The 13,597-nt window shown below is 54.0% G+C and overlaps 4 non-coding genes across 4 annotated transcripts; all 4 read right to left on the bottom strand.

The window, feature by feature from the left end:
- Positions 1-8,294: 8,294 nt before the first annotated feature.
- On the bottom strand, positions 8,295-8,366 carry TRNAQ-CUG. The gene has a single exon. It is a non-coding gene; the product is annotated as a tRNA-Gln (tRNA).
- Positions 8,367-9,276: 910 nt separating this feature from the next.
- On the bottom strand, positions 9,277-9,348 carry TRNAG-UCC. The gene has a single exon. It is a non-coding gene; the product is annotated as a tRNA-Gly (tRNA).
- Positions 9,349-9,782: 434 nt separating this feature from the next.
- Positions 9,783-9,854, bottom strand: TRNAM-CAU. Its single transcript has one exon. It is a non-coding gene; the product is annotated as a tRNA-Met (tRNA).
- A 1,438-nt stretch (positions 9,855-11,292) lies between these two features.
- On the bottom strand, positions 11,293-11,374 carry TRNAS-AGA. Its single transcript has one exon. It is a non-coding gene; the product is annotated as a tRNA-Ser (tRNA).
- Between the last annotated feature and the right edge of the window lie 2,223 nt (positions 11,375-13,597).

Raw genomic sequence — 13,597 nt, 5'->3', positions numbered from 1 at the left:
GGGTGCCTTACATCATCTCCTGCAGGCAGTGTATTCTGGGCCAAAAACGCCCAATTTCCTCCAGCATTACCAGAGGCCCTGGGGCACTGAGACACTCCACTCACCTCCCCTACACCTTGCTTCATGGCCAGGCCCCATGGGGCACCTCCCAGACCAGCAGACACGCACGTGGTTTTAGCTGCTTGGAGCAGCTTCTTGGACTAGCAAATGACCCCGAGATGCGTAACACTCTAGCACTTTCCATGAAGCCGTAAGTCTCAGAGAGAGTTGAGCTCTCCCACCTCTGCTCCATGGGCTGCAAATGGGCCTCATCCCTGTGACACTGGATCTCAGTCATTGCTCAAGCACTCGGCCCATAGCCTGTTATTTCTCTTTAACTCTCCAAACATTTTCCCATGCACCGGCACAGCCTTCTCGTTTGCCACGGTTGCAGTCTTAAACAAACACTTCTGATTCCCTGTGAAAATTCCTAATTAGGGCCTGGGATCAAATGTCCTTGTGTTTGTTGGTTTTTTTATGGGTTGTGACAGTTATTCACAGGAGACAGGGCTGTTGTGTGAGGAACTTTTCTGAACCCTGTTCTTTCATCTAGGTGTGAAAGCCCACAGCTAATTCTAGGTTTCATCTCCATGAGCCAAGGGGTCTGAGCGTGCTAATTGACACCACAGAGAGCATGAGGGCCTGGAACATGAACTGAATGCCACCTGCCCTGATTATCCTTGCGTACCAGTGACTAGAAAGCTCTCCTGGGCAAAAGTGCTGGAAGGACAAGGGGAAGTGTGTCCCAGCATACATTTCCCGGCCAATCCTGGAGGGAGGCTTCATGTTTAATTGTGGTATTTATTTCCCCTCCATCTCCAGGCCTTGAGATCTGCTCAATACTGCTGACATCCTCTCTGCCACTTCCTTCCTGGTGGCCCACTTGAGGGCCTGGGAAGGTCAGCTGGGAGAGCCCCTGGCTGGCAGTGAAGTCCAGCATGCCAGCCCGTTCCCAGGTGAAAGCGTTCCTCTTTGGTGGATTCATGACTCTTACCTTATAAAAGCAGCTAACAGCTGAACCAGTCAGCAGGAGAAAAAAAAGTACTGACAAAGTGCATCTAGGGCAGGACTCACCTGAGAACTCCTTGAGGTGGGCAAGGTCTAGGAAGGGTGATGAGTCCCACCTGAGAAACCTCATCTAGGTAAGCCTGCAGTGCACAGGAGGTTGGAGTGGCTCACCTCCAAAAGTCTCTTCCAGTCCAACACGAGTAATGCGGACTCTGGACCAGCTGCACAAAGGTAATGCCTTGGGAGGGAGCAGCACAGGAATGTGTAAAAACACCTCCTGTTTCAGGAATAGTACAAAGCCCCTTGGAAAAACCCTTGGAGAGAAAAGCAGCACTTTGGGAGGAGTGAGACTAGGAGCTCTGCTATTCCTGGCACGCCTGAGGCCGAAAAACCATGTCCGCTGCTGTCCACAGCTGGGTGACTCATGTTTGCCTGCAGTTCAGGGATTTTCCCAGCTCTTCCACATCAGGATGACTGTCACGTGTGCTGGGAGGCAGATCCCAAGACACTTTGGACTTCGAAACTCATGGAAGGGGCTGCTCCATCCCTGGCCCAGAACAAAGAGAAGTCAGGTTTTGACTCCGTGCCGAAAGCCTCGCCTCAAAAGCAGGCCAGCCAGACCTCTGGCCAGTGGGACAAATGTGTTGAGCAAACCAGGTCAATTGGACAGTGGGTCAGCTTCAGGGAAGGATGCGGGCATCTCTTGGATCACGTTCATATGCCTAGACCTGCTGCATTTCTGTGAAGAACCAGAGAAAGGTCTCACTGCTTCAGAACTTCCATTGAACTTTGTCTTTGGGCTCTGTCAGAGCATGACGAGTGTCAGCAATGACCCTGTTGTCCTCTCCTCTGCCTTCAGGAGACTTCCTCTACTTCACAACAATCGACGCTTGAGGAAACAACGGTCTCCTGCATGTCTGTGACGAACCACAGGGAGAAATGTCTCACACAATTAGCTCCAATGCCCTTCTGCGGTGACTTCTCGAGTCCTCACTGACTGACTGTCACCGTGACTGGTGGCCATGCTCACCACAAAGTAGATGATACTTCAACGAGTTTGTATGATGGAATCACACAATCCCGCACAGGTAGCCTAAGACCTCTGTCGTAATTGGCCTTAGGAGCCTGGGACACAGATAGGTCAGTTCAATGTCGGGTGGTATGAGGCAGGAACAAAAGCTGTCAGATGAAAGAAGCAAGCTCTTAACCACCAACAAGGCCTCTGAAGGAAGCAACTATGAGGTGTTCTGATGCTTCATGAGTAAGGAATGTTTCTGTTCCCATGGGGCTCTGGGATGCAGCATAAAAGACCATGCTCCTGCAGGCTCTGCATCCACTTCTCTTCTCTCTCCCTTTCCTTGAGGAACGAGGTAAGCCTGCGTTCACTCCAGCTCTCCCTGAGGGCCCCATTGCTCTCATGCTGGCCACTCAGTTTGGAACTTGGGCTGCCTCAGATTGGCACTGCAATACAGATGTTTTGGGCCTGTGACCTCTTTCCCTTTGGAAGGGGTGGATTTGGAGAGCTGGGGACTGTGGGGACCTCTCAAGCAGAGGGAGATTGATGGGGGGTCAGCTGCAGGGGTGTCTCTCTGCAAGAATTAGCACCTGAAAACAGATGGACTCTTACCAAATAGCCCCGTGCATCCTGTCCAATCTCCACTGCAGCAATTTCTGTTTTGGAGATGACAAAGGCTGATCTTGGGGTCTGTGTTCCCTCCCTGCTACTCTGTGTTTCAGCTTTGCCTCCCTCGACGAGAGATGTCTTGCTTCAGACCCTGTGTCCCATCCCCCTGCGGTGCCTCTGGCCCAACCCCACTTGCAAGCAGCTGCAGTGAGCCGTGTGTCGCCCGGTGCGCTGACTCGACGGTTGCCATCCAGGCCTCCCCGGTCGTGGTGACCCTGCCGGGCCCCATCCTCACCTCTTTCCCTCAGAGCACCGCCGTGGGATCCTCTCTGTCAGCTGCTGTTGGCAGCTCCCTCAGCACTGGGGGGGTTCCCATCTCTTCTGGGGGCTCCCTTGGTCTGGGAGGGTCAGGGCTGTGTCTGCCTTCCCCACTCTGCCGCTTCAACTGCTGAAGCGCGGGGATCATCCCATTTGGGGCAGACATCCCTGAGGTGGATGGGCCATTCTCTCTGCCTCCCTGAACCCTGCAAACGCTCTTCCTGGTCTCTGTACTGTGCCACTGCACTTCTACCTTCTCATTAAAGACCTTGTGCAGCATAGCTGGAGACTCGTGGTGGTCTGTTCTCTTCCTGCCTCCATTCGCTTTCTTCCAACAGGAAGACATTGGTCTGATAAGGTGCAAAAACAGTGAGGAAAGGCGTCTGGGTGCCAAAAGCTGCAGAGGTCCCACTGAGATTTGAACTCAGATCGCTGGATCCAGAGTGCTCACCATTACACCATGGGACCCTCTGGACACATGCTCTGTCCCTGCTGTGAGCAAGTGATGGAGCATAGCATGAGGTTCAACAAAAGGAAGAGCTGCCAGGATGACACAACACACCCTCCTATGTGTTGCACAACGTCGAATGCCTTCTTCCTCTGATGGCACTCAGGTGCCCTCTCTCCTGACATCCTAACTCTTTCCACTGGAAAAACAGCAGGCAAAACCTGCCCTCTCCCATGCCTGCGAGTCAATCCCCACGCTTGGTGCACTGCCACAGCTATATGGACGTCCCTGACCTCATTCCACAGCAACTACCATAAACAGGTGTGCAACGGAAAGACAGGAACTTTTAGAGAAATGAGTCTCCATCCTGGTGATCACAGGATGGATGTGAGGTTGGAGCCCTCGTACTGCTGGCAGGCACAAATGGCTTCTACTGTTTGCTGTACGTTTTTGGAAGGGGAACGACGGGAATAGGTTGGGGCTCAGAGTAGAAAGAAATTTGCCTGCAAAGGTGGCAGAGTGGTATCTCCTGAGTGCGGAGTGTGTATCTCCCTTCCTTCTTCCCAGGAACATTGTTGCATCCACTTCCAGTTATATTCAGAAGGTCTACAAAATGTCGGAGTCTCAGTATAGTATGGCAGTGGCTCTGCACGCAGCCTGGGGACACAGGGATGCCGAGATGTGCAGTCCTGGCTACAACTGTGCAAAAGAGTATTTCAAACCCAACCTCAGAGGAAAGAATGCTGTGCTCTGAACACTGGTGTTGTATACACCAGAATAATCTTTGAAGCAACCCCACCTTTGACCAGCCAGCTCCACAGAGATGCCAAATACAGAGGAGGATGAAGAGAGCAAATTCAGTCAAGTTGGTGTGACTTCAGAACACCCAGACAGGCCTATGAGACTTTGAGCCATAAAGGACAGCCATCCACCTGCTGCAGCACCAAACTGCTTCAGCATTTCTCTGCAGCACCCTCGTCATGGGGGTGCTCGTCCCTGGGAGAGAAACCAGGCAGCACCATGCTCTGGGGAGGCGGTTGGAAGGGTTGGAGTGGCTCACATCCAAAGGTCCTTTCAAGTCTAAGTCTCACAAGTCATATGGGCCATGGACCAGTTGCACAAAGGTCATACCTTGGAAGTCAGGAGCTCAAGAATGTGCAAAAGCACCCATTGTTTCAGGAATGGTACGAAGACCCTTGGAAATGCCTTTGGTGAAGAAAGAAGCACTTTGGGCAGAACGGGGTAGGAGCTCTCCCATTCCTGGAGTGACTGAGGCCAGGACACCAAGTCCACTGCTGTCCGCAGCTAGGTTACTCATGTTTGCCTGCAGTTCAGGGATTTTCCCAGCTCTTCCACGTCAGGATGACTGCCAGGTGCGCTGAGAGGCTGATTTGCCCTCATGCCATGAGCCTGTCCTCAAAAGCAGGCCAGCCAGACCTCTGGCCAATGGGATGAAGTTGCTGAGCAACACATGTAAATTTGATTGTGGGTCACCTTTAGTGAAGAATGTGGGCATCGCTTTGATCACACTGCTTAAAAAAACAAAACAAAACACAACAACAACCAAGAACATACCCCAAAAGACAAAACAAGCAAATGCCGTGTGGAAGCAAAGAGAGAGAAACCAATTATACACTACTTCCCATCGGGAAGTTACGTTCGGCCACATCTTGGGAAGTGGGGTCTCAAAATGCATAGTGGTCGCATGGGTGGACAGACGTTTTCCTAATGAGAGCACCGCCTTCTCCTTTCTCTTGCCCAGCTTTTCCTGCTGAGTGTGACATCATATGGTACGGAATATCCCTTTGGTCGCTTCAGATCAGCTGCTCTGCCAAGGTCGCCTCCCCAGCTCTTGCCTACCCCCTGCCTACTGGCCTTAGGGTGGATTGGAGAGAGTTCTGATGGCACGTAAGCACTGCTCAGCAGTACACAAAACACTGGTGCCATATCAGTGCTGTTCTAGCTACAAGTGCAGAGCGCAACACTATATGGGCTGCTGTGGGGAAAGTTAACTCCTTCACAGCCAGACACCTTACACACACACATCTCTATCTCATCTTGTTTATTCCCCATCCTGCGTGCATCAGTATACAGGTCCTTAAAAGAAGCACCCCATCCTTTCCGGAAAGGATATGTGGGATTTCTTCATAATGCTGCCTTGTAGGCACTTCCTTGCCTATATGCAAGTGCTTGAAGTGAGCTGCCTTAAGCCCCAGTTGGGTGATTTTCCTATCCCTCCCTCCCACATCCTGATCCCTCCCTGTCACATCACCATGGGCAAAGAGAGAAGCAACGCTCACAAGCCGCAACAAGGAAATCGCCAGCTGTCCTTTGGAAAAAACAAGTCACATTGGGCATGGTGGAGCCCTGGAAGAGCTGCCAAGAGCCGGCGACCTCAGAGGGTTCCAATGTTCACAAGGCAACGAGACAAGGCCCAGAACCCCCGGAGTTAAATGGGATATTTGGCCAGCTCAGAACAGAACCTCAGCCCAAACGATCTCCAGAGGGTCCTTCAGACCCCCAAAAATCTTGGGTGCACTACATCACATGGGACCCAGACCAGCCACACAAAGGCAATGCCTTGGGAGGCAGTAGCACAAGAATGCGTAAAAGCACCTGGTGTTTCAGGAAAGGTACAAAGCCCCTTGGAAACTCCCTTGGTGAGGAAGGCAGCACTTTAGGAGGAGTGAGACTAGGAGCTCTGCTATTCCTGGCACGCCTGAGGCCGAAAAAACCATGTCCACTGCTGTCCACAGCTGGGTGACTCATGTTTGCCTGCAGTTCAGGGATTTTCCCAGCTCTTCCACATCAGGATGACTGTCACGTGTGCTGGGAGGCAGATCCCAAGACACTTTGGACTTCGAAACTCATGGAAGGGGCTGCTCCATCCCTGGCCCAGAACAAAGAGAAGTCAGGTTTTGACTCCGTGCCGAAAGCCTCGCCTCAAAAGCAGGCCAGCCAGACCTCTGGCCAGTGGGACAAATGTGTTGAGCAAACCAGGTCAATTGGACAGTGGGTCAGCTTCAGGGAAGGACGCGGGCATCTCTTGGATCACGTTCCTACGCCTAGACCTGCTGCATTTCTGTGAAGGTCGAGAGCAAGGTATCACTGGTTCAGAGAGACCTCTTGAGAGAGAACGGCACTAGCCTCAGGCTCATTAGCCTCATCAGCCCTTCCTCCATTTGATTCTGCTTTCATTGAACTTTGTCTTTGGGCTCTGTCAGAGCATGACGAGTGTCAGCAATGACCTTGTTGTCCTCTCCTCTGCCTTCAGGAGACTTCCTCTACTTCACAACACTCCATCCTTGCTGAAACATCTTGGAAACATGCGCCATGGCTCCTCCACATGTGCTGTCTTGATCTTCTACCTCACCTTACTCCACGGTCTCCTGCATGTCTGTGACGAACCACAGGGAGAAATGTCTCGCAGAATTAGCTCTAATCTCAGCACTGAATGCCCTTGCGCGGTGACTTCTCGAGTCCTCTGTGACTGAGTATCACCGTGACTGGTGCCCATGCTCACCACAAAGTAGATGATACATGAAACATGATACTCCAACTCCAACCAGTTTGTATGATGGAATCACACAATCCCGCACAGGTAGCCTAAGACCTCTGTCGTAATTGGCCTTAGGAGCCTGGGACACAGATAGGTCAGTTCAATGTCGGGTGGTATGAGGCAGGAACAAAAGCTGTCAGATGAAAGAAGCAAGCTCTTAACCACCAACAAGGCCTCTGAAGGAAGCAACTATGAGGTGTTTTGATGCTTCATGAGTAAGGAATGTTTCTGTTCCCATGGGGCTCTGGGATGCAGCATAAAAGACCATGCTCCTGCAGGCTCTGCATCCACTTCTCTTCTCTCTCCCTTTCCTTGAGGAACGAGGTAAGCCTGCGTTCACTCCAGCTCTCCCTGAGGGCCCCATTGCTCTCATGCTGGCCACTCAGTTTGGAACTTGGGCTGCCTCAGATTGGCACTGCAATACAGATGTTTTGGGCCTGTGACCTCTTTCCCTTTGGAAGGGGTGGATTTGGAGAGCTGGGGACTGTGGGGACCTCTCAGGCAGAGGGAGATTGATGGGGGTCAGCTGCAGGGATGTCTCTCTGCAAGAATTAGCACCTGAAAACAGATGGACTCTTACCAAATAGCCCCGTGCATCCTGTCCAATCTCCACTGCAGCGATTTCTGTTTTGGAGATGACAAAGGCTGATCTTGGGGTCTGTGTTCCCTCCCTGCTACTCTGTGTTTCAGCTTTGCCTCCCTCGACGAGAGATGTCTTGCTTCAGACCCTGTGTCCCATCCCCCTGCGGTGCCTCTGGCCCAACCCCACTTGCAAGCAGCTGCAGTGAGCCGTGTGTCGCCCGGTGCGCTGACTCGACGGTTGCCATCCAGGCCTCCCCGGTCGTGGTGACCCTGCCGGGCCCCATCCTCACCTCTTTCCCTCAGAGCACCGCCGTGGGATCCTCTCTGTCAGCTGCTGTTGGCAGCTCCCTCAGCACTGGGGGGGTTCCCATCTCTTCTGGGGGCTCCCTTGGTCTGGGAGGGTCAGGGCTGTGTCTGCCTTCCCCACTCTGCCGCTTCAACTGCTGAAGCGCGGGGATCATCCCATTTGGGGCAGACATCCCTGAGGTGGATGGGCCATTCTCTCTGCCTCCCTGAACCCTGCAAACGCTCTTCTTGGCCTCTGTACTGTGCCACTGCATTTCTACCTTCTCATTAAAGACCTTGTGAAGCATAGCTGGAGACTCATGGTGGTCTGTTCTCTTCCTGCCTCCATTCGCTTTCTTCCAACAGGAAGACATTGGTCTGATAAGGTGCAAAAACAGTGAGGAAAGGAGTCTGGGTGCCAAAAGCTGCAGAGGTCCCACTGAGATTTGAACTCAGATCGCTGGATTCAGAGTCCAGAGTGCTCACCATTACACCATGGGACCCTCTGGACACATGCTCTGTCCCTGCTGTGAGCAAGTGATGGAGCACAGCACGAGGTTCAACAAAAGAAAGAGCTGCCAGGATGACACAACACACCCTCCTATGTGTTGCACAACGTCGAATGCCTTCTTCCTCTGATGGCACTCAGGTGCCCTCTCTCCTGACATCCTAACTCTTTCCACTGGAAAAACAGCAGGCAAAACCTGCCCTCTCCCATGCCTGTGAGTCAATCCCCATGCTTGGTGCACTGCCAGAATAGAAAGAAATTTGCCTGCAAAGGTGGCAGAGTGGTATCTCCTGAGTGCGGAGTGTGTATCTCCCTTCCTTCTTCCCAGGAACATTGTTGCATCCACTTCCAGTTATATTCAGAAGGTCTAAAACATGCCGGAGTCTCAGTATAGTATGGCAGTGGCTCTGCGCGCAGCCTGGGGACACAGGGATGCCGAGATGTGCAGTCCTGGCTACGACTGTGCAAAAGAGTATTTCAAGCCCAACCTCAGAGGAAAGATCATTCTGCTCTGACAATGGGCATTGTACACACCAGCAGTCTCTCTGAAGCTGAAGAAACCTGAAATTTGACCAGCCAGCTCCACAGAGATGCCAAATACAGAGGATGAAGAAGAGAGTAAATTCATTCAAGTTGGTGTTATTTCAGAACACCCAGACAGGCCTTTGAGCCATAAAGGACAGCCATCCACCTGCTGCAGCACCAAACTGCTTCAGCATTTCTCTGCAGCATCCTCGTCATGGGGGTGCTCGTCCCTGGGAGAGAAACCAGGCAGCACCTTGCTCTGGGGAGGTAAGGAAGGCTCGATGCCCCAGGGCACATGGCATTCAGATGTCAGGACAGAAATGGGGTGGTTTTGGAGCACGACACACTGCTTCTGCAGCCTGGCTGAAGAAAAGCTGGGGTGCATTGGCCGGGAATCGAACCCGGGTCAACTGCTTGGAAGGCAGCTATGCTCACCACTATACCACCAACGCATCTGTCTGTGTGCCTCCCTGAGGCTCCTGCAGCTCACCAACTCAACGGCCTCCTCCTTCCAGCCACCCGCTTCTTCAACCTGCGGGGGGCCCCTGCCATTCTGTCTCATTCTGGAAGACAGGGATGAGGCACAGCTACCAGAAGCACCTCTGTCTTCTCCGTCTTCTGCAAGGCCCGTTGCTGCCTCCCTGGCTGCTGCTGCTGGCGCTGCTCTCCATCGGCTCTGACGCAGGCTGCCCGTGCACGTGCTCTGCATGTGTAGGGGGAGTGTGCAACCGTGACAGTGTCAGCATAGCTAGCAGAGCCGCCAGCCCAGCGTATCCTGGGCAGAGTTGAGGGCTGTGGTATGTCTGCTGCTCCACGGCAGCCTGGCCTGAGAGGAAGGGCCGCAGCGGCACAAAAGCTTGGGACAGGAGCCTGCAACTAAAGGCTGTAGCAGAGGATGGTTTCGATCCATCGACCTCTGGGTTATGGGCCCAGCACGCTTCCGCTGCGCCACTCTGCTCCCCCCCAAGCCCCTCTCCCCCCACCTCACCCAGCCCTGCCTGGTGCGCCCTGACCCAAACCCGCAGCAATGGGGCACCTGCCTGCCTGCTTTGTAGGCTGCCCACAACCTGCTCTCCACACAGCTCACCAGGGCCGCCACCATGCCCGCAAATCACGCTGCCCCGTGATGGGGACTGTGCCCCCTGACAGACAGCGCCCTGCCCCTGCCTGTGCTGCGCTCCCCTGCGGAGCATGGCTCCTCCGACTGCGTGACGCAGCCCAGCCCTCGCTGCTCCCTGACGGACACAGGGCTGTGCCCGCCACCGGGCAGGGGCCTGCCAGGCACACACGGAAAGCCCTCAGCCCCAGCCCTGAAGAGTCCTGGTAGAGCCTGTCATGGGGGACGAGGAACGAGGTGGCCATGCTCAGGCCTGCATGTTTCTGCCTCTGCCTGCTGCTTCCCTGGCCTGTCTACATGCCCCGGCACACAGCAGCCAGACACACGAGATAAAGCTCAAACACGACACACAGGGCTGGGCATAGAAGGAGTGCTGCTGGAGACTGCCTGCCTTCTGCAGTGGGTATGGCTCAGGGCAGAGCCTTTGAGCTGTCCCTTAGCCCTTTGCGGCTCTGTGACCGTCAGTGGGACAACTGCAGGGGACAAGCCAGGTACCAGTATGGGCCTTACACACATTTTCCTTCTCAGGGCTCTCTCCTTGTGATAATACCTCAGGGTATTATCCCTTGTCCTATCCCTTCCCACTTCAGCAAACACAGCCAGGCTACCAGCATCAGCCCCTCTTCCTCCCAGGGCCTTTGCTGCCGGAGCAGCTGGCCATGGGACCAAAAGACGGCCTCTCCGAAGCCTCCTGCTCTTTTCTAGCACACGGGTCAGCACCTGAGACAGCGGGGAGTAGTCTGATGGATGCCACAGTCCCCACCACACGTCCTTTTGCACTTGCTCTTCTTCCTCAGAGGAGAAGCAGACAGGATAGACCGCACCCCTCAGCATCTCAGCTTTATGCCAAATTTAGGAAAGACCCCTAGGAAAGGTCGTCCCTGTGTGTGCAAGGGCTGGGGAGGGAGGGGGTCAGCCGTTAGAACCCCTTGGCCTTCAGCCAAGATCCACGAGGATCCACTGCTCTCAGAGCTAGGAAGTGTCTTCCCTTTAGGGTGAGGCCACTCTGTTCACAGAAGGACTTCTTCTACAGCCCCTGGACATCAGTGGCCCATTCTGTGTCCAATTCTTGCCTGACTGCTAAATGGGATCAGGATTACTTGTCCATTCAGGCAGTGTTGGGGCGGAGGCGAGGACAAGGACTCCCAGTGAGCAAGGGGGAGTTGCTGTGTTCTCTGGCAAGGCCCTGTGCAGCTGGGGGAACACGACTGTGCCTGGGGGCCTGCATCCCATGGCAGCAGCACGGTCACTGCAGGCAGACCAAAAGGGGACTGCATGCCGTAGTTGGCAGGATTCGAACCTGCGCGGGGAAACCCCAATGGATTTCTAGTCCATCCCCTTCACCACTCGGCCACAACTACCTGCTCCAGCCAGCTCTGCTGGGATCATCAAGTGCCCTGTGCAATGATGACCAGCTCCCTGGCACTCTCAAGGACAGGCTGCACCCAAAGCCAGTGCACAGAGGACCTGCACCATCAGCCCAAAATGGCACCTGCTGGCAGGCTTCCTGGCCCCTTGACTGATGGAAACCCAGCGATAAGGATGCACCTCCCAGCACCTTGGCCTCACACTGCCGTACGGCTTATGGAATCGTTTCTACACACAAGATCGTTTCTGCTCACCTGCCATCTCTGCTGCTTCCACGGAAAATGCAAGGGCACCTATGTGGAGACAGACACTGATGCTGGTAGCTATGGGATGGGATATTAGTCATGGGATGCAGTCTTTCCCAGACTGATCCAATGTGAGCTTCCAACACAATGCAGTTCTTCAAGAACCACTCCAACATGGTCCTTGCAACAGGATGCAGTCCTTCAGGAACAGACTGCTCCAGATTGCGTCCCCCACAGGCTGCAGATCCCACCAGACACCCTGCTCCACCAGGAGCTCCTCTCCTCGGATTGCAGTTCTGGCCCAGAGTCTGCTCCTCTGATGGCTAACAGTGGTCTGTAACGTCCTTCGGGCCATATCCACCTGCTCCACCGTGGTCTTTTACACGGGCTGCAGGGGGACAGCTTGCTCCTCCACTGTCCTCGACGCAGGCCACAGGACAACTTCTTCTCCAGACCTGGAGCATCTCCTTCCCTTCCTTCTTCATTGTACTTGGTGTCTGCAGGGTTGCTTCTCTCTACTTTTCCTCATTCCTCTCTCCCAGATGCTGTTGCACAGCGTGGTTTTTTTTCCCCTTTCTTAAATATGCTATCACAGAAGCACAACCAACATCGCTCATTGGCTCAGCTTTGGAGAGTGGTGGGTCCCTTTCTGAGATGCCTAAAACCAGCTATGCAGCAGCAATATTGGATTGTCAGTGTAGAGGTGGTGGTGTTTCTCTGCCATAAACTGTCACACAGTTTAGGAGTCAGTCCAACATAGCGTCACAGCATCAGGAGTCAACCCAACACTCCAGAGAAGCTTTGAAGCCGCAAGGCTAAGACAGAGTTGTGTTCTCCCTCTTCTGCTCCAAGGGCTGCAAATGAGCCTCATCCCTGTGACACTGGATCTCAGTCATTGCTCAGCACTCGGCCCATATCCTGTCATTTCTCGTTGACTCTCCAAGCGTTTTCCTGTGCACTGACACCGTGAGACTGTCTCAGCCTTCCCCCTAGGGCTTTATGTCATAGAGCCCTCTGTAGCCAGCCAGCTGGGGCCCGCGCAGGGCAGAAGGAAGCACCCTTGCTCCCCCACAACTAGGCTATGAAACAGCCCTGTCAGCCAAGTGGTTGGTTTTGCATTTCCACAGGCTCTGGAGGGAAGGAGGGAGTCAGGGGAAGAGTACACTTGTGCCTTGAGCCCCTTGGCAGGACGTTGAACGTGCAGAGCCAACGCTTGCTGGCACCTCCTTTGGTTGCTGCTGTGAAGGATTGCCTTGGCCTTAGGGAGAAGCGTTAGCAGTGTGCTGCCCCTGTGCCAGGGACTCTTCCTCCCTGTGCTCCCACGTACCCAAAGGTGCTGCAGTGGCCTGGCAGCGGCCCATGTTGCACGGAGGGCAAGTGTGCACCCCACAACCCTGCCTGGTGGAGGCTGAAGGTGGCAGGCTGGCTCTGGGAAGGTTCAGGGACGGGAGCAGGGCTGTGGACAGGAAGCAGGGCCAAGCAGTCTAAGGCACTGCATTCAGGTTGCAGTCTCCCTGGGAGGTGTGGGTTCCACTCCCACTCCTGAGCAGCTTCTTCCTCCTGCCTTTTGCCCAAATCCAGGGGAGTACGCTCAGGCCAAGCCATTCCTCCTGTACATGCTCCTCTGAGGGCTGTGCTCTTGGGCTTCCACACCTAAGGTGTCCCACCTCCTGGGGTAGGAGCTCATCTCAGAAAATGCCCTCACGCCTTTGATTCCCTGTGGAAATTCCTAATTAGGTCCATGGATCAAATATTGTCCTTGTGTTTGTTGGTTTTTTTATGGGTGGTGACGGTTATTCACAGGAGACAGGGCTGTTGTTTGAAAAGCTTTTCTAAGGCCTGTCCTTTCATCTAGGTGTGAAAGCCCACAGCTAATTCTAGGTTTCATCTCCATGAGCCAAGGGGTCTGAGCGTGCTAATTGGCACCACAGAGAGCATGAGGGCTGGGTACGTGCACTGAACACCACCTGC

Source organism: Cygnus olor, chromosome 11, assembly GCF_009769625.2.
Source record: "Cygnus olor isolate bCygOlo1 chromosome 11, bCygOlo1.pri.v2, whole genome shotgun sequence".
NCBI classification, from domain to species: domain Eukaryota; kingdom Metazoa; phylum Chordata; class Aves; order Anseriformes; family Anatidae; genus Cygnus; species Cygnus olor.
This window is presented reverse-complemented; position numbering and strand designations above follow the sequence as displayed.